The following is an 8,440-nucleotide window of genomic DNA, read 5'->3' as shown; positions in this document are numbered from 1 at the left end:
GGACCCTAACAGATGGGCTGTATTTTATGGACCTTACAGAAGGGCCCGGTGTATGGTGGGGTTCTCCAAAACATTCGTTTTCCAAAGAATAAATAAATGAGCACGCAGGAACGCCAGGTAGAGAGGGGAACAGGTCTGCCAAAAGGTGTGTTCTATACACTGTTCTATAGCCTGTGAGAGGCCTTGAACGTCAGCCCAGAGGTGTGTTCTATACACTGTTCTATAGCCTGTGAGAGGCCTTGAACGTCAGGCCAGAGGTGTGTTCTATACACTGTTCTATAGCCTGTGAGAGGCCTTGAACATCAGGCCAGAGGTGTGTTCTATACACTGTTCTATAGCCTGTGAGAGGCCCTTGAACATCAGGCCAGAGGTGTGTTCTATACACTGTTCTATAGCCTGTGAGAGGCCTTGAACATCAGGCCAGAGGTGTGTTCTATAGACTGTTCTATAGCCTGTGAGAGGCCTTGAACGTTAGGCCAGAGGTGTGTTCTATACACTGTTCTATAGCCTGTGAGAGGCCTTGAACGTCAGGCCAGAGGTGTGTTCTATACACTGCAGGACAGGGTTGGTTGGTAGATGCCCCTGTGCATGCTGACATGCTGACTGATGGTGGCACTCCTGGGTCTAGCCAGAAGGAGGGCTTTGAGTTCTTGTGGACATAAGGCAGGGGAATGGAGCAGGATGTGGCAGCCCAGTTGCTTTGAGTTGCTCTCTAGTGTATTGGAAATGGCGAGTAAAGGAATCCGGTCTTTGTGTTAAACCATTTCCCCAAAATACCAGTCTGCCTTCACAGATCCCCAAAATGGACACACACAGGCTGGCCAGGGGTCTTTGGGTTGAGGGGTGGGAGGACCTGGAATGCGTGTCAGGGCAGTGGAGCTGCGAGATGCTCCCAGCAGTCAGGTCCCTCCATGGGTCGCACCACACTCAGCTATTCACTGACAACTCTGTCGTGGCTGGATCTCGATACCGATTGCTGAGTGGGGTACGGAAAGTGCTCCCTTTCTTCCTAGAGCTTGCAGCCTTGTTGAAAAAATAACAGCCAAAACAAACAAAACAAAACAGACTAAAACCCCAGGAGTATATTTGCAGTATCGCTCCAGGACTGAGAGCACGGGTGTTGGAGCCTGAGTGCCTAGGTTTGAAGGCGGGGGTAGGTGGGTGGGTGGGAAGAGATTAACCAAAGAACTTATATGCATACATGCATAACCCATGGGCACAGACCATAGTGTGGTGAAGGCTTGGGGTGGGGGGAGGGGACAGGCTAGAAGGAGTCAGTGGGGGGGAAAGGGTACATCTGTATTAATTTCAACAATAAAGAGAAATTTTTAAAAAATCCTTGCTCTTTTACTTATCAGCTGCGTGACCTGGGGCCAGTGCTTAATGACAACCTCTCTCGGTTTGGTCATCTGGTGATAGTATCACCTATCTACGTCATAGAGCTGTTGTGAGGATTAAATGAGTCAATATATGCACACCTAAAGTGCTGAGAGTGGAGTTTGGCACCAGTAAGTGCTATAATTACTTGGGAGGTAGAGTCCCTAAGCCTCAGTTTCCTCTTCATAATGAGAACTTCGCAGGATTAAGAAGGTGGTGAGACATGCCTGCAATGCATCTAGCACAGAGCCTGGCAGATGCTCAGGATAATAACCATTGTCATTCTTATCACTTGGTCCTGCCCCTTGGTGTAATTCCCTCTGTGAACTCTTCTCCCTCCTCCCGAGCAAGAGCTTGAAGTCTCTGGCTTGTGCATAACTAAGGTAATGCATGAGCTCAGCAGGGGCTTCCTGATGGCTAATCCACAGTAACCAGCTTTCTCCGTCTTTTCCCCCCACATGAGAAGAACTAGCAGGGCCAGGACCTTGTGGTGTCCTTTGAGAGGAATGTCACCCCAGGGGTTGGGGGAAGTTGTGTGTGTGTATGTGTGTGTGTGTGTTTCACCGTGGAGTTGTGTTGTGGAGTTGTGTTGTGAAGTTGTGTTGTGGAGTTGTGTTGCTCGGTGCATGACTTCTCCAGGCTCATGTGCTTCATCCAAGACATGAGTGGGGACAGGTAAGAGGACGGAGGCTCCATCAGGTTCTCAGCAGGTTCCTTGGTGTTGAAAGAGTTTAAACCCACACTATCAGCCAGTCATAATTAGGAAGAAGTGGGACAGCACCTGGGACAGGGTGGGGAGGACACCTCTTTCCTCCCCCACTAGGCAGTGGCAGGCAGAGGCAAAGGGGAGGAACTGTGGGTGGGTAAAAGGTTTTTGCACAGTGAGTGCTGGTGGTCTTCTGATCTCTAGGGGGCCTTTGAACTTCTGGAGCTGGTTTGGAGGCATGGAGGATCCTTTTTGTCTAAGGTTGTGTCATGGTTTTGAGTTTGGGCCTTAGGAACAGACCTGGGTTTCATTCGGGAACTCCTTGACTTGCTGGCTGAGAACCTTGAGCAAGCGCTGTTTCTCATAGGTAAAATACCAACTGATTACACTGGGTTTATGCATATTAAGTGCTTAGCATAGTTCGTGGCAAAAAGTATATGAAAACTTACCCACCACTATTGGTGGTGGTAGCAGCAGTAATCACCAGCAGTAATCAGGTGCCAAGAAGATAGAAAGGGAAGCAGGCGGCTTCTCCAGGGGCAGAGATAACATTGCCCTCTAGATTGTGAAGGACGCTTCTCGGTAAGACCTTCTCCAGTTCAGTCCTGGAGGAAAGGCAGGAAGGTTGGGGTGAGGGTTGTGTGATTTTCCGGTGCCTTCCTGTGGGGGTCTCTTTAGACCTGAGACCCAGTGGAATCGGGCGGGGGAGGGAAGAGCTGCCGGGAGGGAGAGGTTTTGTAGTTGGTGGTAGTTGTTCAGAGGGAGGTTTTGTTTATTGCTCTCCTCCCACCGTTTACTGTGCACTTTGTGCTTTGGATAGGATGGCGCTGTGAAGTCAAAGGCCGGTAATGTTATAAGCACATACTCTAGCTTTTCAGAAGGGATTAGGAAGCAGTAACAGCTTTCGCTGAGTAATATTTTTGCTTCGTGGTGAAACCTCTCTTTCAGCAGTATTGTTCTATAATCTTAACAGTGACTGCTTTTTTTTTTTTTTCCTCCTGACAGGAGACATTAAATAAGTGAAGCATCTGCTCTTTATGTGCTTTTCTCAGGCTTTTTTTATGAATAAAGTAGCACTTGTCTTTAAGCACCTTTGATAGGAATTTAGATAACAAACCATGAAAAGAGATCATTCTCATCCCTAAGTCCCTGTGGCCTTGACAGTGAACCCATGATAGAAGGGCTAGACGCCCAGACCATGGGGTTGATTTAGAGACATTTTCCTGGTTATATAAATTCTGTACTTCTGGCCCTGAAATAGGAAGAGCCCACCTTAAGCTTTGGGGGTCTCCTTACTACTTCTAAGTCATTCTTAAAGACTTAAAAAAATTTTTTTAACATGACCAATTTTTAAATATTATATTGGTTTAAACTTTTGGCTCTTTCTGAGAGAAGATTGCTTCCTCTGGTTTGGTCATAGATGACAGATGGCTACAGGGAAACCTTCTTCTAGGTAGAGAGGAGGGGGGAGGGGAGGAGGGGAGGGTATAGAAATTGGATGGGGTGGGGGGTGGGGTACAAGTAGGAGTGGGAATCATTGTCATACAAAGAGTGAGAAAGGAATGAAGAGGAGGGAACAGAGGGAAGAGCAGGTTTGAAGACAAAGGGAGAAAGAGGGCAGAAGGGTGAAAATAGGGAACGAGGAACAACTAGAGAAGATAGAGTGTTAGGCAGGGATGGCCAGAGATGGGGCTGAGACAAAAAGGTGGAAGCGGATGAATGGGGAGTGTGGGGAGGGTGCATTCGATCTGGGGGAGACAAGTGCCTGAGGGATGCCTCTGTGGCTGTGAGACTTTCAAGGGAATTAGAACATTTTGGGTGTCCAGGGTGACATCTGGAACCTGGTTGAGCTGGGGAGCACTTGGGCATTTGTGTGTCTAATGGGATCACCCGAACTTTCGTGCTTCGGAGTGAGGAGGGAACAGTAGAAGGCAGCTTCGCCTGTCCTTGTATGTTAATTTTTCATTGTCTAGTGACTAAGGGCTATCTTTGTTGGCTCACCTGGTTCTACCTTTCCACCTCCTTTCTTGAAGAGCGCTTCTCTGTAACTCAGTGACTCGTTTCACTTTAAGAAGAAGGAAATGCTCTGTTAGACTTTCTCAAACTCTGCACTCCTTTCTTCCTTTTTTCTCCCCCATTGCCACCAAGGATCATTGTCTTCCTGCTCAAGGATCCCTTGCAAAAAGGCTGTGTTTGTTAGTTAATTGATTAGAATACATAAAATAATCGTGAACTTCAGAATCATCCTTTATTCCTTTTCTTGGGTAGAGGTTTGTTGGGTTTTTAAAGCATATATAAGTGCCCAAACCCATTTATTTTAGACATTTTAATAGCAGCCTTTCTAAAATACATTAAAGTGTACTGCTTTCTTAAACTAAATCTGTGAGACTCAGTTTATCATCATGGATATCAATATTTTTTGTCCTCTTCTGGTTTTGAGAAGACAGAGACTGAGGTAGTTAGGACTGTGGAGATATATACAGGGCTAGGCAAAAGTAAGTTTACAGTTGTTAGTATGGAAAATAATACAGTAATTAATAAATAATCATGCAAGAATAAACTCTGTTTTATGTACACACGGCTGTAAACCTACTTTTGCCCCTCCCTGTATATGTGCAGGCCGCCTGGGTGTAGTGGTGAGCAAGACCGACTCCTCCCTGCACTGTTGATGCAGACCTGAATGGTGATGCAGACCTCACTTACGCATCCATTCGGTCAGTTACACCTCTGCCCTGCAGACACCAAGTTCCTCCATCCATATGCAGTTTTGGGTTTGATTTGGGGGGGAGAAAGAGGGTCAAGAGAAGGGCACACAGTGATTTAACTGAAAATAGGATAGTGTGTTGATCTAGGATTTTTCTACTCTCTAAATGATTGTTTTGTCATCTTTAAAAAATACACTTTTTTTCTTGGAGAAGACATTAAATATATTTTCTTGTGGTTTTCTCGGGCTTTTTTAATGAATAAAGTAGCACTTGTCTTCAAGCATCTTTAGATAATAAACGCATGGGAAGTGTGGTGCTATGCCTACAATGAGTACCTCCTGACACCCCTCACCCTGCCGGAGTTTCGTCCACTTTTTTCTTGTCAGCATTTCTCTTTCAGAGTTGTTTCCAGGGGCCCAGTCCTTTCTAGCATAGGAAACGTGCCAGTGGCTGCTGAAGACACAGTGCCTACGGTTGGACACTGCTTATGGGATTACTATTTATTCCTAGTTATTGCTGTCCTTCCTGGTACAGGAAACGTGTCAGTGGGCTGCTGAAGAGACTGTGTCTAAGGATGGATACTGCTTACAGCATTACTATTTATTACTCATCTGATAGTATGTAAAAAGTTTTGTCCTTAAGCTGATGTGGCTCAGTGGTTGAGTGTCAGCCTATGAACTAGGAGCTCTCGGTTCAATTCCTGGTCAGAGAACATGCCCTGATTGTGTGCAGGAGGCAGCCAGTAAATGATTTCTCTCTCTCTCTCTCTCTCTCTCTCTCTCTCTCTCTCTCTCTCTCTCTCATCTCTCTTCTCTGAAATCAATAAAAATATATTTTAATAAAAGTTTTGTCCTTATAAAAAATATTTGGTAGAGGAGATCAGAAAAGAAAGCTGATTTTGTTTGCCAAACAAAGCACATGTCTCATTTCGAGGTGTCTTCAGGAGCAGACCCTCCCCAGGTACTGACTGCTGGGCCTCTCCCACCATTGTCAAAGGGCTGGCTTTTGCACACTGTGTCCTCCCATTTTCTCTTTCATCAGTATCTTAAGTGTGAGAATCTATGAACATTTTGTAATTCAAACTACCTCATTGATAAGTATGAGAATGTGGTCAGAGAGGGTTGAAAATATTTGCTTAGCTTATGCATAAAATTACTGTTTGAGCCCCTTAAAACTTAAGAAAAAAAGGCTAACAGAAGAATAGAGTATATATTTTAACAGTTACCAAGATTTTGCTTCATTTACTTTATCTATACTTTTGATTTTTTTTTCTTTAGAACTTTAGCAATTCCTAGGCATGTTATTTCACCTCTACACACTTCCGAGTGCCCCTTGCAAAGCTGTAGACATTCTTACATAACCACCGCCCCATTATGACAGCTGTATCACCACAGTGTGTTGGTATCATCTAACGCCCAGTTTATAGTAAAAAAAAAAAAATTCTAATTGTGTAAAAAAAAACTGTGTTCTTTTAAAACAGTTGTTTTGTTAAAATCAGAATCTGAACATGTGGTCCACACATGGATTTTGGATGTTACGTCTTTTAATCAAGAGCAGTCCCTAGCTCCCCTCCTCCGTCCTTTTTTCATGCTGTTGACTTGTTGCAGAAACTGGGATCCGTTTCCGCAGATCGTCCCACATTCTGGATATATCTGTTTTCTTGTGGTGTCATTATCTTGTTCCTTTATCGCCTAAGTTTCCCAAACTGGGAATCAGCTCAAGAGGCGTGATTAGATTTAGGTTCAGCCTTTTTAGTTTCGCAGGGCCGCGTACTTCACATTGCTTCACACCAGGGGAAGCCTCCTTTCTTTAATTAAACTTTTTATTAGCGAGCACTGAGTTTGGATAAGACACAATACTAGGCACTCTGGGGACTACAGAGGCGAACCCAGCGTGGTCCCAGCTGCCTTCCATTTCTTTTGGTCAGCAGACTGTGGCCAGCAGTGAGACGGAGGATAAGGAACGTAAAGCCAGGGACCAGGAAGTCAAGAGTTAGCCAGTCAGTAAATACCTGGTATCAAGAGACATCACCCAGGAAGCCTTTGAAATGTTAGCACTCTAAAAAAGTTAGTAAGAAATATCATACTTTCTCCTATGCAGCAGCAACTATGCTTTGCCTCAACCAGCCCATATCATTCTTTCTGGAGCAACTCTTCGCTCTCCACTGACCCCCAGTGCATTATATTATCCGAGGTAGGGTACTATTGCTTTCCGTGCCTTTTTTATTCCACCTGGGTCAGGGTAGGACCTGCAGACATTCCTGTAACTTCCCATATCCAGTCACTGAGGCACACAAAAGGCAAGTGAAGTTCATGGTAGAAGAGAACGCTCGCACCATGTCTGAACTGGTGATTCACTGGTGCCAGGGGCTCTGTTTCTCCATCTTCTCCTGCCTGACCCGTGTAAGGTTAGGGCACGGAAACAGTGCAGTGTGAAGACTTCAGCTGTCTGGTGTACACCCGAGTATTTCTTTTCCTTCTTTTGGAGGCATGTTATTGGAGAGGTTTACACTTTATCAAGAATAAAGTTGAAACTTTAAAATTGTGTGTGTGGCCTTTATAAAACTATTTCAGAAACCTATGAAATAATGTTACCATATTACAGTGATTTTTTTAAACATAAATGTCTCTTCTCTACCCAATCTCCACCCCTTGCAAATTTTATTTTCCCACAAGAAAATAAAATTTTAGCTAGAGGATGTCCTCTTACGTTGAGGCTTCATAATTCAAGAACGTAAGCAAAAGTGGAAATTCCTCTGTATATTCAAAATAAAAGGCTCTCTGAGGAATATCTTGCTCACTGCTGCCTTTCAGCATCTAGTACAGTGCTGGTTACTCTGCTCAGTTTTGAATAAATAAAATGAGATGTTGGGGCAGTCGTATTCACTCTCATGAAGGAATTGCAAGTAAACAATATGGTCATAAGTGAGAAATCCACCTTGGATGAGGATCAGGCACTAGGGGGTGAGGCTGGGGAGTGGGGGGGTGGCAAATAGAAGAGAAGGGTTTATCTTATCTGCTGATGGTTTTCAAGTGGTATGTTTATAAAATCCATAGCATTTAAGATATACAGCCCAAGCTTTGCACAATGGCAGTATCGTGGCCAATGAGGTTTATCCGAGGTGCGATTATTGCTAATTTTATATATATATATAATTTTATATAAAATTTAAAAAGCTGCTGAGTAATTCTGGATTTTGTTCTTAAAAGAAAAATGGCATTTCTTCCTTCAAAGCCAAGTTCTATTATAAACGACCGAAAGTTGTTTTGGACCAAGCTTTGATGCGTTTACTGCATGAAGGTCAAATGCTTAGGTCCTTACAATTCTGTGCCCCCCTTTGTGCATGCAATACAATGAGCTCTTTGATACTATGACACCACCCTCAAGATAAAGGAAGGTCACGTGTGTGTGGCATTAAGAGCATGATCTCCTCTTTTCTGGTTCCCTGTTAGAAGTGGCTATTGAGGGTCAAGTTGAGGGGGGAGAAGCTGGAGTAATAAATGAATGGCTTTTGTCTACCTATGTACTATTTGTTACTTTTCTTACACAATTTGAATGTGACCTCTTAAAAGGAAAAGCTGAATGTCATAGAGCTAAGAACCAGCTGCCCAGAGCAGTTCACATACAGCCTTCAGTCTGGCTCCATTACTTG

General features: G+C 44.3%; 1 protein-coding gene and 1 pseudogene across 2 annotated transcripts in view; both read left to right on the top strand.

Annotated features, from left to right (window-relative positions):
- Positions 1-8,440, top strand: part of FOXO3 (forkhead box O3) — a 111,448-nt gene that overhangs the window by 61,512 nt on the left and 41,496 nt on the right. The window lies entirely within an intron of this gene.
- Positions 7,865-7,996, top strand: LOC111828479 (annotated as a pseudogene).

This window comes from Myotis lucifugus, unplaced genomic scaffold (assembly GCF_000147115.1).
Source record: "Myotis lucifugus unplaced genomic scaffold, Myoluc2.0 scaffold_378, whole genome shotgun sequence".
Classification (NCBI taxonomy): Eukaryota; Metazoa; Chordata; class Mammalia; order Chiroptera; family Vespertilionidae; genus Myotis; species Myotis lucifugus.
The sequence above is the reverse complement of the archived record's forward strand: the minus strand, read 5'-3'. Positions and strand labels throughout refer to the sequence as shown.